Raw genomic sequence first — 16,095 nt, 5'->3', positions numbered from 1 at the left:
CTCACCCCAAACCATCTCGATTGGGTTCAGGTCCAGTAACTGTGGAGGCCAGGTCATCTGGCGCAACACCCCATCACTCAGTTTTCCCAATTGTTCGGACTGACTGACCTTCATTTCTTAAAATAATGATGGCCACTCGTTTTTCTTTACTTAGCTGTTTTTTTCTTGCCATAATACAAATTCTAACAGTATTCAGTATGACTATCAGCTGTGTACTGTATCCACCTCCTGCACAACACAACTGATGGTCCCAACCCCATTCATAAGGCTTGAAATCCCACTTATTAAACCTGACAGGGCACACCTGTGAAGTGAAAACCATTTCAGGTGACTACCTCTTGAAGCTCATCAACAGAATGCCAAGAGTGAGGAGCAGTAATCAAAGCAAAAGGTGGCTACTTTGAAGAACCTAGAACCTAGAACCTAGAAGACATATTTTCATATATATATATATATATATATATATATATATATATATATATAAGTCTGTCTGAATAACAACTATCCTACATTTTATTGTAGCCAAGTCAAACTTTTGAACTTTAATCAATCCACAGATGGTGGAAAACATCTGTTATACATTGCACTGCTGGACAAGGTGCAACAAGTTTCAGAGGGGAAAAAGCCGTCCTTCACAATTCTTTTGTGTTGTTTTTTTTAAAAGACTTGTGAAATGTTATCAATCACAGCACAAATGTTGTTCCAACAAACATTTCACATCTAATCAAAAACTGAAGATCTGGATGTGCTCTCTCGCTAACCTGTTTTAATAACAGTTAAGACTTTGAACATATTGTTGGAGATCAGAGAAGTTTCCTGTATGCAGTGATCACTATTCTTGGTCCACGTTGATTTGTCATAATTTTTCCCACTTTTAGAAGTGCTTATTCAGTTTAGGAGAGAGATTCAAGAAGCAGAGGATGATCCAAAAAGTAGGCAGCAGTTATATAACCAACTAGTTTGGTTTTAGAAAACAATGTTGGTCAAAAACACCATAGTTAGGCCTGAGAAAGTCAGTTCTGTTGCTAACATAAGTTTACATTGTTGCATTAAATCACATCTCTTTGTGCCATAGCCTAGTGATCGTCTAAGTTGCAAAATCAAGATGTTATTAGCTTTACAGTCAATCACTGAAGGAATCCTTCATATAATTACAGGTTATAGTCACGCCAAGCTTCAATCATCAAGCACACTCTGTACTGGGATTTGGCAGAAAATTTCAACACCCAGTCCAATCCAACTGACCCCTAATCTTATGCAGAATTTTCAGAGCAGCAGTTCATCTGTCAATTAGGGGCTTCAGATTCCAAACATGGGGTAAGTTTGGGAATGTCTGTCCTACAAAACACCATATTCATGGCAAATCCAATTAAATCTACTTTTGGAGTCATGTCTGGTGCTTTAGAATCTTTATGCCAATTTTTAAATATTGCACACTATCTGTTGCTGCAATGTGTCTTTGTAGAAAAATGTTAAGATTCAAAGTTAATCACTGAGATTAACAATGAAACAATTACAAATACTTCTGCTTTTATTTTCTGATGTCAATGTTCTGTACTGCTACTGATACTTATACATGTATTTTATTTTGTTTTATATTTTTTACACGTTCTCATTTATGCTCAGCACTTTCATCAGTACTCAGTTTTAAAGGGCTTTAAAAATGACAGATTTCTCATTTAGAAAAAGAGGTTTCATATTTTGGAGTCCTTATGGCGAGTGAGTTTTATTGCTTCTGGGCTTTAGATGGACTTTTAGAAACATCAGAACTGGTTCTTTATTTCCAAACTGCTGTGTTATTATTATATTCTTAGGTTTTTTTTAACTATTGCTAATAAACCACAAGACACTTGCAAAAATAATTAACGCTGCATTTACAAGACTCCATATGTTAATGGCCTGTACTGTAGACATTACTTGTCCCCTTGGGAAAATTCCTTGTCATGGAAAAATATAAAAATATACAAACAAAACGATATTTACATTTGCACAGAAATGGGCTTTACACACAGCCCTGTGGTTCTCCGGTGTTGGTTGATTAAATTACATGCGTCGTGTCTAGGATGCCTCTACTGTTTGTGGTAAATCTCCAGATGGCAGAAATGTAAGTACTTATTGTTGTGACTTAAGGGCAGAACATTGTCGGGCATACTGTGAGCAGCGCGGACTCTGCGCACACTGTCCGTATCTTCATAGCTGAGTGTACTAATTTCCTAAATTTCTGGTGACACACTTTCTGCCCTGGCGTCATCAGGCAGAACTAATTTGCCGTGTAGCTTTGGAAAAACAAAATGAAAAGAAGGTGGTGTTCAAGGCCATTAAACCAGAATAGGGACAAAGAAGAGGAATACACCTCTCTGTGTGAGATAGAGAGAAGACATGACGCTGTGCGTGCTTGCGACCAACTCCTCGGAGCAGTGTGTCACATATAAAACAGTTTGATGTGGATACTTTTTCCTGCTGAGCAGTATGAGGTGCCACACACACAAATTGAGCTTTGACTCAAAGCGGATGTCCGCTTTGAGTCCGCGCCCACGTAACTATGTTTTACTCTTTATAGGTTTTGGTTTAGTTTTCACATGTATAAAGTGATGGGTGCGGCCAGATACAGCTAGTTGCATAAAAGTGATGGATCCCTAAAACAGCTCATTCTTAAAGGAGCTCAAAAAATGGGATACTGAGAATGTGAAATCTCATTATTTGACGATGATTTTGTGCAAAAAAGTTTATTAACATGTTTTGTATAGCCAATAGACCTATCTAAAATGTTTAAAAGGAAGTATAATAGGTCATCTTTAAGGTATAGCAATATTTTTGCAAGACGTTGGAAGTTGGACACTAAGTTCCTTCAATTATTTACAGTCTCTTTTTTGCCTCCATTAGATGGGGTATTTAAAGACTTTAAGAAGTGAGTGGATGTGTGCTCACAAGAGGCAATATACATTTCAATCCTGTAGAGACTCACAATAAGAAACACAAAATGTGATTAGAGAAGTTACACAATGGATGTTTATTTGTTTGGGGCTCAGACCCCAGAGGAAGACATGAATGCTGATAATGCATGAACTGATAAACGTCTTAGGATTAGAATTCTGCTACAAAAAGGGCAAAATCAGGGAGGTAGAACCAGAAACGAGTAAAGGAGTGAACGACGTGCAGCACCCTTTACCCCTTTCAGAATTTTGGGTCATTAACCATCTTGTCTTGTGCAATTTTAGCAAGACTTTGTAGGAGGAAAGCATCTATATCTTCCTACATTTATTCTCAAGCTAAAATATATAGTAGAGCTTTACTGGATTTCAATTTTTTTTCATTCATACTGAAAAAGAAAAAAACCATTAAACAGAGATAAAACAAAACCTAAGACTTTTTTGCTTGGAGGCGGCAATGCAAATTACTAAAAACATTATGCCAATCTCTGAACATTCAAAAACACTCAGTAATGTTTGTTGGTTTCCTTTTTGTATTTTGCAACTTGAATTTAAACTGCCTTGCAAAAGTATTCTTACTTTATGTTTTCACATGTTGTCACGTTCCAACCTCAAACGTCAATGTATGGATTTTATGTGATTAAACACAGAGCTTTAATGCATAATTGTAATGTTAAAGGAAAATTATACTTTGTTTCCTTTTTTCAACAAATAAAAGTCTGAATATTCTCATTTACCAATTTTCAGTCCCTCTGAATCAATACTTTGTAAAACCACATTTTCAATTTTCAGGTCTAGCTCTGATTCCAGTGTGAATTAGGTCTGGACTTTGACAGGGCCATTTTGAACACATGAATATGCTTTTCATTGTAGCTCTGGCTGTACGTTTAGGGCTGTTTTATTAAAAGGTGAACTTTCCATCCCAGTGTCAAGTCTTTTGTGGCATCTAAAGAGTTTTCTTCCCTAATTGCCATGTATTAGGGATCACCATATTTTAAGGTGGGGATAGTGTGTTCAGATTCATGTGCAGTGTTAGTTTTCTACCACACAAAGCACATAGTCTAACCTGAGCACCTTCTTCCACATGTGTGCTGGGTCCTCTCCATGGCTTGCGGAAAATGGCAAATGAGAGCTGTGTTATATTTGATGCTTTGAATATTGTTTAATAACCTAACTTCATTAAACTTCTCCACGACTCATCCCTGATGTGTCTCCTGTGTTTCTTGGTCTTCATGATGCTGTTTGCTCACTAATTTTCTCTAACAAACCTCTAAGGTATTAACAGAACAGCTGCATATATACTATGATTAAATTACAGACATCCATCCATTTTCTATATCCACGCCTTCCATACAGGGTCATGGGGGAGCTAGAGCCTATGTCCAGCGGTCAGTGGGCGAAAGGTGGGTTGTATGCAGGACAGGTCACCAGTCCATCACAGGGCAACACAGAGACACACACCCTCAGGGCAATATAGAGAGACTAGTTAACCTAACAATCATGTTTTTGGACTGTGAGAGAACCTGCAAACCCTTTGCAGAAAGACCCCCGGCTGGGAGTCGAACCCAGGACCTTCTTGCTGCAAGACAGTGCTACCAACTGCACCACCGTGCAGCCCTAAATGACACACATGTGGGCTGGGCTGTCTTACTAATTAAATGATTTGATAAGTCCCACTAAATAGAAGACAATTGTTTGCACTGGAATTTATTTGAGTAAAAGATGCCGAATACTGATTTGTGCCACATGTTGCAGATTTACATTGTACTCTAAAGAATAAATACCAGTTTCATTTACCTTCATTCGACTTCACAATCATGGACCATTTTCTGTTGGCCTTTCACACAAAGCCCAAATTAAATACAATAAAATTTGTGGTCATAACATTAAAAAACATAGAAAGGTTCTATGATAATGAACCTTTTTTGCAAATTTTGCCTTACAAATATTTTCTGTGTCTGCTAAGAGTTCAAATAAAGGATCTGTTATTCTAGCTGAACATACTGCACTTGTCTGGAGTTATCTTACTGCTCCCTTCAAACCACACATATCTTACTGGTCACTTTTCTTCTCTCGTTTTGACATTTCTATTTCATTTAGACCAGGTACCAAGAACACTAAGCCAGACGCACTTTCCCGACAGTTCTCGCTCAACAGCTCTGACAAAGGGCCAGAACCCATTGTTCCTTAACTTGGGAGATAGAAGACAGGTCAGCTCAGGCCCTGCAGACCGACCCGGACCCTGGAACAGGGCCCGTCAGCCGGACTTACGTACCAGCCACTGTAGGAACACAGCTTATCAAGTGGTTCCACACCACCAAATTTTCGCCTCACCCTGGGGTGAGTCGAACTATAGCTTTAGTACGTGGGCGGTTTTGGTGGCCATCACTACACGGTGATGTTAAGGAATATGTACTCACCTGTGCAGTGTGTGCTAGAAACAAGCACAGCACTCAACCTCCGTCAGGCCTCCTACAACCGCTGAACGTTCCAAAATGTCCTTGGTCACACATGGCTTTAGATTTTGTGACTGGATTACCCAGATCTAATGACATAACTGCCATACTTACTATTGTAGATTATTTTTCTAAGGCTGGCCACTTAGTAAGACATCTTCCTTCTGCTTTCCAGACTGCTCAGCTGTTGGTTAAACATGTTTTCAAACTACATGAAATACCCCAGGACATTTTGTCAGATTTTGGTCCACAATTCATTTCCCAGGTGTGGAGACAGTTTTGTTCTGCCCTTGGAGCCAAGGTATCCTTAACTTTGGGTTACCACCCCCAGTCTAACGGACAGACAGAACGGTTAAATCAACAGCTTGAATCAGAGCTCAGGTGTTTGACCTCTTCCAATCCCCTGGATTGGTGTAAACACCTTCCCTGGGTTAAATATGCCATCAATTCGCAAGTTTCCTCTGCTACCGGTGTCACCCCGTTTGAAGCCTCCATGGGTTACCAACCACCTCTGTTTGCGGCGGGCGAAGGTGATATGGCTGTCACCTCCGTCCGTTGCCATATTCGCTGTTGTAGACAACTTTGGGCCGCGACGGTTCGGGCACTTCACCATACGGCGGGCCAAAACAGAGAATCGCGGACCGCAAACGTCGACCTGCCCGTCTACTGGCCTTGCCAAAAGGTTTGGCTGTCCTGTCAGGATATTCCCCTCAAGGCCATGTCCAAAAACTTGTCTCCTCGTTTCATCGGTCCTTATGTTACAGAGTCCGTCGTCAGCACCTCTGCTGTCCGCCTCTGCCTGCCTTCCTCACTCCGTGTTCATCCCACATTTCATGTCTCTCAGGTCAAGCCGTTCGTGGTCAGTGATTCCTGTCCACCCTCCACCACACTCCACGTCGTACATCTGACACAGATACAGCAGAGCCAAGCCTTGTCCTCCTGGATCGAGAAGCTAAAAGGCAAACTTCGTACTTACCTTTGTTGTCCTAAGCTGCTTCCAGTTCCCCGCATTACTCTCCTCCTGGCGATTCTCATCCCAGAACCTAGTAAGATACAGTATCAGTCAGTTTTTGTTTCTCAAGTAAACCATTATTCATGTTCTGTTCTCTTTCCTACAGTTGGCGAGTTTTTCCGACCGGTTCAGATCGAACAACTCCTTTCCTCAAAATAAACATAAATTTTTCAGATTCTCTTGAATGTTTTCTGCATGTGGGTCAACTTGATTCCTGAAACAATGACAGGATCACTATTTTAGCTGGATTGAAATAAAAAAGAACAGTTATACAAAAGAAAGGATAGATGACTACAAAGCACATTATATAATAAAAGTTTCTTTCAGCAAGTGTAATGAGGAGCATGAGCTAAAATGAACATAGACCATTTCATCATTAGACCTACAGTGTAAATTTAAGAATGCAGGCCTTAGGGCTAACAGTACAGTAGCCTTAATAAAATAAAGTGTAGAATTTTGCTAGTGTTTGTTGTTCCTATTAAATTCAGGGACCAGAGTTCATTGTATGCCTTGTTGCAACAGCTGCTGTGCTCCCTGCAGATAAAAAGAGTTTTTACTTTTCATCCACCTCCGGCCATTCTGTTTCCTTATGAAACACATTGTTGCTGTGCATCTGGTTTAGGTCATGACGGTTACTGGTGTTTTTTAAAGTGTGTGGGGGTCTGAGAGGGTGTTTTGTGTGAGAAGACATGAACTAATCACTGAAATGTAAAATCTGAAGTCATGTACTTCAAAGTATATGCTGCAAACAATTTGCCTGATTGAACTAGCAATGTCTATGTACCTTACCTGCATTATACATATGTATATGTGTGTGCGATGCAAGTAGGGTAGGCTGTTGTGTGGTGGGTCAGCATGAGAAGTGTGACTCAGTAGAAATACGTTTCACTGTGTGAGCAATAATACATGGTGAGCAATTATATATACAAACAGATTTGTCAGTTTGGATGAGCGCCTGGAATCTGTACTGGGAAATGTGCTGCTCTGAAAAAGTAATAAATGAAAATAAAAGTAACCAAAGCCCCAAAAAAGTTTTGAGAGTAAAAATGCAATAGTATGTTTTTATCTCCTCTCTGACAAAAACAATCAAAAACAAACAGAGAAATTAATAGAAATGCTGAGGCATAAAAAAGAGCTATTTTACTGAGACGATAAAGCATTGTAAGCTTGTGCTTGCTGTAGGAGTAGCTATAAGCCTAAATAGATCTTTTGTGCTATATTTTGCCTTTTCCACTGTCTATGTTTTCAGATTAAATTGGCTTTTAATTCAACCAGTAATTTCCAATAAGTCTGCAAAATCTTCTTATGCTTTGAGGGGAGAAATTGAGGTGACTTGGGGTTGATTTTCGCTTCCAAGTTGCTGGCAAGATTAAGAAAACAGAATTTAGAATCCATCATTTTCTAGCATGGCTCATTAGTTTTTTTTCACCGCTTATAATGGGGAACCTAATATTTAGATTATTTTCCGTTTTAATTTGTGGATGAAAAAAGTGCTGCTCTGAGCATGTGTTTATGACAGAGCTCTTGATGTGATTTTGTGATTTTCGGGTGTGTGTAAGGCTAAGTTTTTATAGACAGTAAGTAAAACTGCTGTGGAGAAGGATGTGGAATGAACTTCCCACCAATGGGAGAAAGATGGCAAGAGATCAGGAGAAAAAAGAAACGAGTGCGTAGGAGGTGTGGACAGCCAAACTGTGAATCACTTGGAAGGAACGAGAGGGTCAGTGTGGCCCCGCAGGATACTTCACACCCATCTACAAGACACAAAATCCTTCTGAGGACTGGTGTTGGCTTCTTTCACTTTTAAATCCAGCCAGCATCAGATAATGCAGCAAACCAAGAAAGCTCTCTTAGAAGACGGAGCCCAGATCAATCTGTTTTTTGCTCCACAGCACCCTCTGAACTACAAATGAAGAATAACATAAGATATTTAAGATCTCATCGGAAGTTAGAAAGTATTTACTTCAATAAATAAAAAACACATGGAGGCAGATCAGTGATGTGGAGCAAAAAAACAAACACTCATATTTCTTTCATCTTCCGGAGAAATGCCTTTTTAAACAAATTGTGCATACATGTACATTAGCTCGAAGATACTTCAAAGATAGCTTATATCTAATTAAAATTAGACCAATCAAGTTGTAACTTGACTTCTTGACATGGTAGATTCTAGAGCGGACCAAGTATCCATATGATTAAATTTACTAGTCTGGCATACAATCACTAGCCACCTTATAATGTACGCCTTGCTAGTATGTGGTTGCACTTGCTTTTACCTTCGGAACTGCTGTAATTCTTTATGGCATTGATTCAATAAGATGTTAGAAACATTCAACACACCTTGAACTTAGATCTGGTGATTGTGGAGGTAATTGGAGTACACAAAACAGACACTCCTTTGATTTCTACAACAAGGCATTATCATCCACAAAACGGTACCTCGCTGGATAATTTTGTGTTTTTTTGAGTATTCTGTTAATCTAAGAGATTGTTGTGCCTTAAAATCCCAATAGAAAAGCAGTTTCTGGCATCTATAACCATTCCAGATTCAAAGTCATTAAATTACCATTTGGATTCCTGGTCATTTTCACGACATCTGCCTAAATGCACTGAGGTGCTGCCATGGGACCAACTGATTCACTGATGTGAGTTGTTAGCAACTTACCTTGTATACCTAATAATTGGGTGAATGTGTTTTTCTGTGTGTTGTTACCATTTGTATTTGAGATGATAAATGTGTTGAAGCAATTGGGTCTTTGGCCAATTATCTCCAACAAGACTTCAATCTATCAACAAGACTTTAAAGTTGTCATATTTCTGTGGGAGAGACTGTGACTGAGCTGAACAAAAGTGAGGAGGACCACCACCTATATTGTCCAACCTATTTTTTTTGTGCCCTTTGTCTTTATTAATATGAAATGACACTAAACTGGGGTGTTTTGGTGCCACTTTTGTACAGTAAATGGGGGCAGGGTGCTCATGTCTGTGTCACTTTTATTAACTCCCTCCAATAAGGGATGTAGTTCATATTGCCAGAGTAATTCCGTCTAGTAGCTTTAAAAGCAGCATAATGGCTGCGGCTCTAAAGTCAGCAGAACCTTTTGGCTCAGCTTGTGGGTGGGATGTAGAAAGTCTTGCATCTCTAGCAGAGCAGTTTTCTGCAAAGCCATTAAAATTGTTCTTTTCCTTTGCACAGAAGACAAGTTTTTTTTTTGCTTGTGCATTAGTTATAAAAAATATTCTGTAAACTGAACTGCTGGTTGACAGTGGAGGAGAGAACCGTGGGAAAAGAAGTCACAGACGTTTTGGCTGCATGCAGTAGCCTTATAAATCAGAAGCTATATAAACTGCATTTACAGAGAAACACATAGAGAGGCGCCTGTTGGCCAAGAGGCCAAAGAAGCAGGCCAAAAGACATTAAGCATATGTTATGTGGAGCTGCTTGTGTGATTCTTTACTTATTTGCAGTATGTATAAAAATCTTTCCTCAGGGATCATTAAATCTAAGCCTGGTCACTCATGTAAAGCGTGTGCATCTGTTAACCAATTTACCTGATTTTGTGAATACAGCTGCAGAGGTATTTGTTGTTACCTTTCCACAGTAAATGACAAGAAAACAAAAAGTATTCCTGACATGACCTAATCTGAAAAAATGTTTCGGTGTATAATGTAGGTTATTTTCCGTCAAAACTTGATAGAGAGTAAGGGCATCACGACTCCTCCTTCTCGTAGATCAGGGACAGTTCTGTTTTAAGTTTGTCTTTATCTAAAATTCACAGATAAATTAATTTTTTGAATTAGAGAACATAAACATTAGGTTACACAGAATCTATACAGACAGAGTTAACATTTGTTTAGGCTACATATTAATGCATTTAGCCCACCTGATAGCCTGCATGTGGTTAATAAATGTCTGGGTGATTCCTGTTTTCTATAGGAATTCTCAATCTATCATGCTTCAGTTCAGAGAGGTGCTTTAAGTCTGTTTGTTCTGACTGTGCCCACATCAAATCACGCTTGCGACTTTTGAAAAGGATACAGGGGAAACAAAACAGTGCACTGGCTCCTCCACAGGCCATCAGCCATCACTAGTGCTCAAACCAACTCCTGTAAAAAGTCCTGTTGTAGGCTTTACATTCTCCTTGATTTGCTGAATGATAATTATTTTGGGCTTGTAAGGTCTCAACTTCTTAAATAACTTTGTTTTCATCCAATTTACAAAAAGGGTACTTCAACAATGATATTACATAATTTGTTGGAAGCTGCTGTTGCTTGCTTGTTTCTCAATCTGACCAAAGAAATTAAAATCTTTCATCATCCCAAAGCCATTACGTGTGGCGTTGCTGACTGGCCAAATATTTATTATTTTTTTCCTAGCAACCATACACGTTTGGGCATTTTGCTGCACTTCTGGAGCAACTAGAGGAGAAATGATGCAGTCTGTTTGTGAAAATTCACTGTTGAAAAAGAGTAAGTAGGTGGAAATGTTGTTAATAATTCAGATTGCATGTAGGCACACATTATCAAGTAAAATAGACATTGATAATAAAATATGTTAAATACAGGTCCTTCTCAAAATAAGATAGGAATTTTGGGTTTTCATGAGCTGTATGCCACAATCATCCGTATTAAGACAATAAAAGACCTGAAATATTTCAGTTAGTGTGCAATGAATCTAAAATATATGAATGTTACATTTTCATCATGACATTATGGAAAATAATGAACTTTATCACAATATGCTAATATTTTGAGAAGGACCTGTATATCCATCAAAATATTTTATATTTCTTCCCCTCCACATCAGGGAGGGCGGCACCTCAGGAGCCAGCTGCTACTGGATGCCATTATTGTTCAACATGCTATGGAAGTGACCTTGGAATTTAGCTTAAATTTTCTTGTTTCTTTTGCTACTATATCTTTTGGCTTGTTACTTCATGTTTCTCCATATTCAGCAAGCTGTCAGTTACTGACTGTGTTTAGCCAAAATGACATTATTAAAATGTTGTCAGGGCTACCCTCATGCAGTCGTCTGGTCACAATCTTGGTAACATAATTGAGATGTCCCTGTCTGCCCTTCTGATCCAAGACTCATTTAGACCTGAAAGTCAGGGAAACAACAATACAGACAAATCTGCTTGCAATCTTTTCTCAAAACATATTTTCAACAGATCCACCATATTTGTAGTATGTAAGGAAGTAACAACTCAGATCCAGCAAAGAATTTCCGCCTTTTCTTTCATCATTGAAAAACAACAGCCATAAGGATGTTTTGAGGCCATTGAGGGATGTTTATTGTTTCAACTAAGTCAGTTAGGTTCTGGATCTAATTTGCAGATGGGGCAAAAACGTATGTTTATTGAGCCAAACAGCAAACGTGACATGTGGATCTGAGCAGGATGGTGCAGTAAAATTGAACATTTTATGCCTGCTCAGACAACAAAATAATTCTTTCATGTTATCTCTTTGACCATGTGTTTGAAACACACATGAAAGTTTACATTTGGTCCTCTGAGAGAATTGTTTACTGGTCCATACTCAAACCAGACAATGGGTTTGGACACATTAATGCTTTAATCCTTTTCATCTCTGAGGCCCTTTTTTTAAAATGTCTTCCTTGTTATTACGCCTCCCATTATCTTGTACTGTGGGTATGGCCCTCAGCCATGAGAATAATCCTTAAACTCTCTCATCATGTGGCTCAAATTACGAAAAACAAAAAAATAAACAGTGGGTGGTTTCTTGGCTCTAAGGAAGTGTTGCCACTCACCCAACTGTTAAGTCCCTCAGGATGTGATCTCACACCGTCATAAGTGCTGGGATGATCAGTGCTGTTTGAAAGTGTGTGTCGTTCCACACGTCAAAAGATGTAATGCTGTTCTTCTAAAAGGTGTTTCCCTCAAGACTCGTTGTTTCTTGTAATCAGGATTGAAACCAAGGTGCCTTGTAAGACACAGATTGCAGTGCTGTCAGATGATGCACCACATGCGGATATTCTCCTGTTAAACAGGGGATTCTAATATTTTGACTGTGACTTCCGCTTGTTGGCATTCAATTACATCTTGTCAAATTTATCCTGGGAACAGGAAATTTTGGCTAAACTGAAACCAGAGCTTCTTCTAGACTTAAAGTTTTTATTTTTATTAGTGGGCAACAATTTAGTCAGAAATATAAAAAATAGCTGACTAAAGAGACTAGTTTTGCTCAAGCATGATGTGCAGAATAAATTTGGTTTGTGGGCTTAGTGGGAAGATAACATTATCATGAAAGGTTAACATTTTTACACAAGCACATTAATGTATGATTATTGCACCAGTTATTTTTATTGATCATAAATATCAATGTCCCTTCAGTTTCCAAATACTCATAGCTGTGCTTTCTTTGCTCAGAAGTGACAAAGACACTTTACATGTTTGCTCAATGCAGGTTATGTGTTGGTACTGTTCAAATTGTCAATCTCAGAGACACACCTATGGATGATGATGAAGAGGAAAGTAAGCTTTGACTCATTTTGGGAAGCCAGCTGGAGCCATCCATATGAAACTCTGAGGTAGCATGATTTATAACTACAGCATAACTACAGATTTATAACTACAGCATTATCACAAGGCTCCCCTAACTGTAAACATTGAACACATAAAAGCTTTTGCCTGAGCTTATGATCTCCAAGTCACCAGTGGATATGAGAGAACGTGAAACTATGCACAGTCTCAGCTGCTGCTTGCAAGTCCTGCAGGTATGACTAATTCTGAAGTTTAGAATTTGCTGGATGTGCTGTAAATATTTGTGGATGAGTTAATGAGACTGGCTGACCTGTATTGATTTTCATGGGACAATAAAATGGTTTCTGTTTAGTTTTTGGCCTTTTTTGTGACACATATAATAGAGTTCAATGACAGCATTGTTTCTTATCTGTTTTCCTTCAATATTGCTTATATTGTGGCCAATATAAGCAAATTGTCATGTTTGATGGATTGTTGGCAAGACCAAAGTGCAGTCAGGAGCTCGGGAGCAGCATGGTGAGTAAGGTGGTTTAATAAATAAAATAGCAAACTTAAAGGCATTATACAAGGAGAGATGGGACATGGAGCATGGGCAGAGAACCAGGAGATGAAACAGGGTGAAGGGCATGAAGCAGAGTAAACGGAAGATTGCAGCAATAAGAAAGGAAAACCAAAGAGCTTAAATACAGGTAAGGAGAGGGCATGGCAAGCAGGAGAGAGTGATCAGGGGAGATATAAGTTACAGCTTAGACCAATAAAGGTTGAGTGAGCTGAGGGAGAAGAGAAAAATAAACAGGAGCCGACAGAGAAGAATACAGTAAAGAAATCCAACACAGAATAATAATAAACACTGAACATAAGAATGAACTAAGAAACTAATCTACAATGAATGAACTAAAATGACAGCTCTAAGAAAACATAAATAACAGGGAAGAAACAGGGATAAAGAAACTAAAACTCGAACAGTAAATAATGCATTCTTCCTGTGATGAACACTTTGGACCAAAACTGTTGGTAAGCCAAACAACTTTTAAAAAGCCTGGAGACAAGATTTAGAGATAAAGCTGATCTCTACTTTCTTTGTCATGTAGGTGTGGGGTTCCGTGCTGTTTTAGTTAAATAATAAGGTACAATAATAATACGTTATTTAAGAGTTGTATAGATTGCTACTTCCTGTTTTAACTCAGTAAGCATATGCCGAACTACATTTTTAATTCTCTGCTCAAAATTATTTAAAAAGCATATATTGTAATTTGTACTACTTTTCCTTTTCAACTGTGTTCAGGCTGCATTTCCATGACTCCCTCCAATATGTGAAAATGTGGAAGTGGGTGACAAAAGTGTTAAAAGGAAACAGCAATTACATGGCAAGAAAATTCTTCAGCTCAAATTTTAAGTTCATCAAGGTAGGATTTATGTGATGATTTCTCAGTGAGAAAGAGAAACCAAAAGATATGTTGGCTGACAACAGTATCTTGGAGACCTAGTATATTGGAACCTGGGAAAGGATTTTAAAGCGCTCTGTTGGGAGCCCATATTATGTTAGGTCAACACAAGGGTGTATAACTGCTTTTGACAAAAAGCCGAAACATTTTGACAAGATTGGTTCTAACCAGCATTGTTACTCTGATATGCATAAACATGCATCAGCACATTCTTCCCAACAAGCCAGTGGTTGTGAGTGTCTCACTTTTTCCACATAATCATTCTGTGTTTTGCTCCTGGGGGTTTAATTACACTACAGTAATGTGGAAATGCCATTCCAAAGATGCAGTCTGTCGCACCTCTTAAACTATTAAAATGAGTTCATCTCCAACTTCTCACAACATGTTGCAAACTAAACTGCCTTCAAGCTATTGCTACACGTGGGGGATAGAAAAGCTATAATAATAATAATAGTAATATATATATATATATATATATATATATATATATATATACATAATATAATAAAATTATAGTAGAGCTGAGGTCAAACACACTGTTACTTTCATTTGGCTCAAACACAGAAAAAAATTAGTCACAGCTGACGTGAATTATTAAGGCTAGATCTGCAGGAAGATCGTTTGGAGAAAGCAGTTATGGACTCAACCCAATCTGGTAACATAAACAGATATTTTGTACTGGCAGAAGACAAAAGCTAGTGTAAAAGAAAGCATTTTGTTAGCTGATAAATTTAATGCTACAACTAAGAGCTGCAATCACCTGGTTGGACTGTTGACTCCGTCTTTAGGCAATCTGTCATGGCATGAACTGTGTTTGTCCATGTGCCTCAGCTTTATTTCTATTATTGCACAGTCCTGGGGGAAAAAGTCTTTTTACTGATGAGTCAGGTGAAATCCACCCTATTTACCAGATTATTTCCAGAAAACTCATTCACATTTTTTCCAAAGATGTTCTTTGTGGCAAAAGTAGCTGCTGTGTCATTTCTCTGTGACAAAATAAAGCATCTTCTGTAATTTTTTTTATGTTTAATACTTTTAATTATTCAGTTTTCTAGCTCAAATATATTATGAAATATGCCCTTAATTGCTTTTTTTACTTTGTATTATTCCATCTGGAGTATTGAAAGCCATCCAACTGGCATAAATAAATGGTCATTTATCAAGATGTTGCGTATGATTGAAACATTTTGCTACAGAATCTATCTTCTTTGACAGGTCTACCATTTCGGCTCCAAAATGTGAATAATCCAGGTAGATTATTAAAAAAGAAGCCTATAGTAAACTGAGAAAGTACTTTGTTTATCTTATAAAAATATCCTTAAAACATGTGTAATGAAACCATTACACAATTTTAGGAGAGGTTACTGATGGCCTATGAGATATGTGAGATGGGAGCACACTGGGGACAGATAATAGGAAATCCAACCCACCTTGTCAAAGCCTTGCAGTCCAACTGACTGTCTGTAAACAAGGGAAATGAATTCCTTAAAATTTCTCTTTGGCTAGGTATATATCTCTCCTCCCCTCTCCTTCTTCATGGTCTATTTTCCCTCTGTCAATCAGGATCTGTGCCAAGTTTTCCCACAATGGCTGCCACCAGTAATGCTCACTGTTAAGGCTACCATTTCCAAGCCCATTCTCCCACTGACTAATTAGTGTTATGGTTAGTTAGCATTTCTGGCAGGCCGGGGGTTCCCTGTGACATTATGTCTAAAGCACTTGTAAAAACATTGGTTGAAGAAGCCGTGC

Source organism: Girardinichthys multiradiatus, chromosome 9 (assembly GCF_021462225.1).
Source record: "Girardinichthys multiradiatus isolate DD_20200921_A chromosome 9, DD_fGirMul_XY1, whole genome shotgun sequence".
NCBI classification, from domain to species: Eukaryota; Metazoa; Chordata; class Actinopteri; order Cyprinodontiformes; family Goodeidae; genus Girardinichthys; species Girardinichthys multiradiatus.
Note: the sequence above shows the minus strand (reverse complement) of the source record.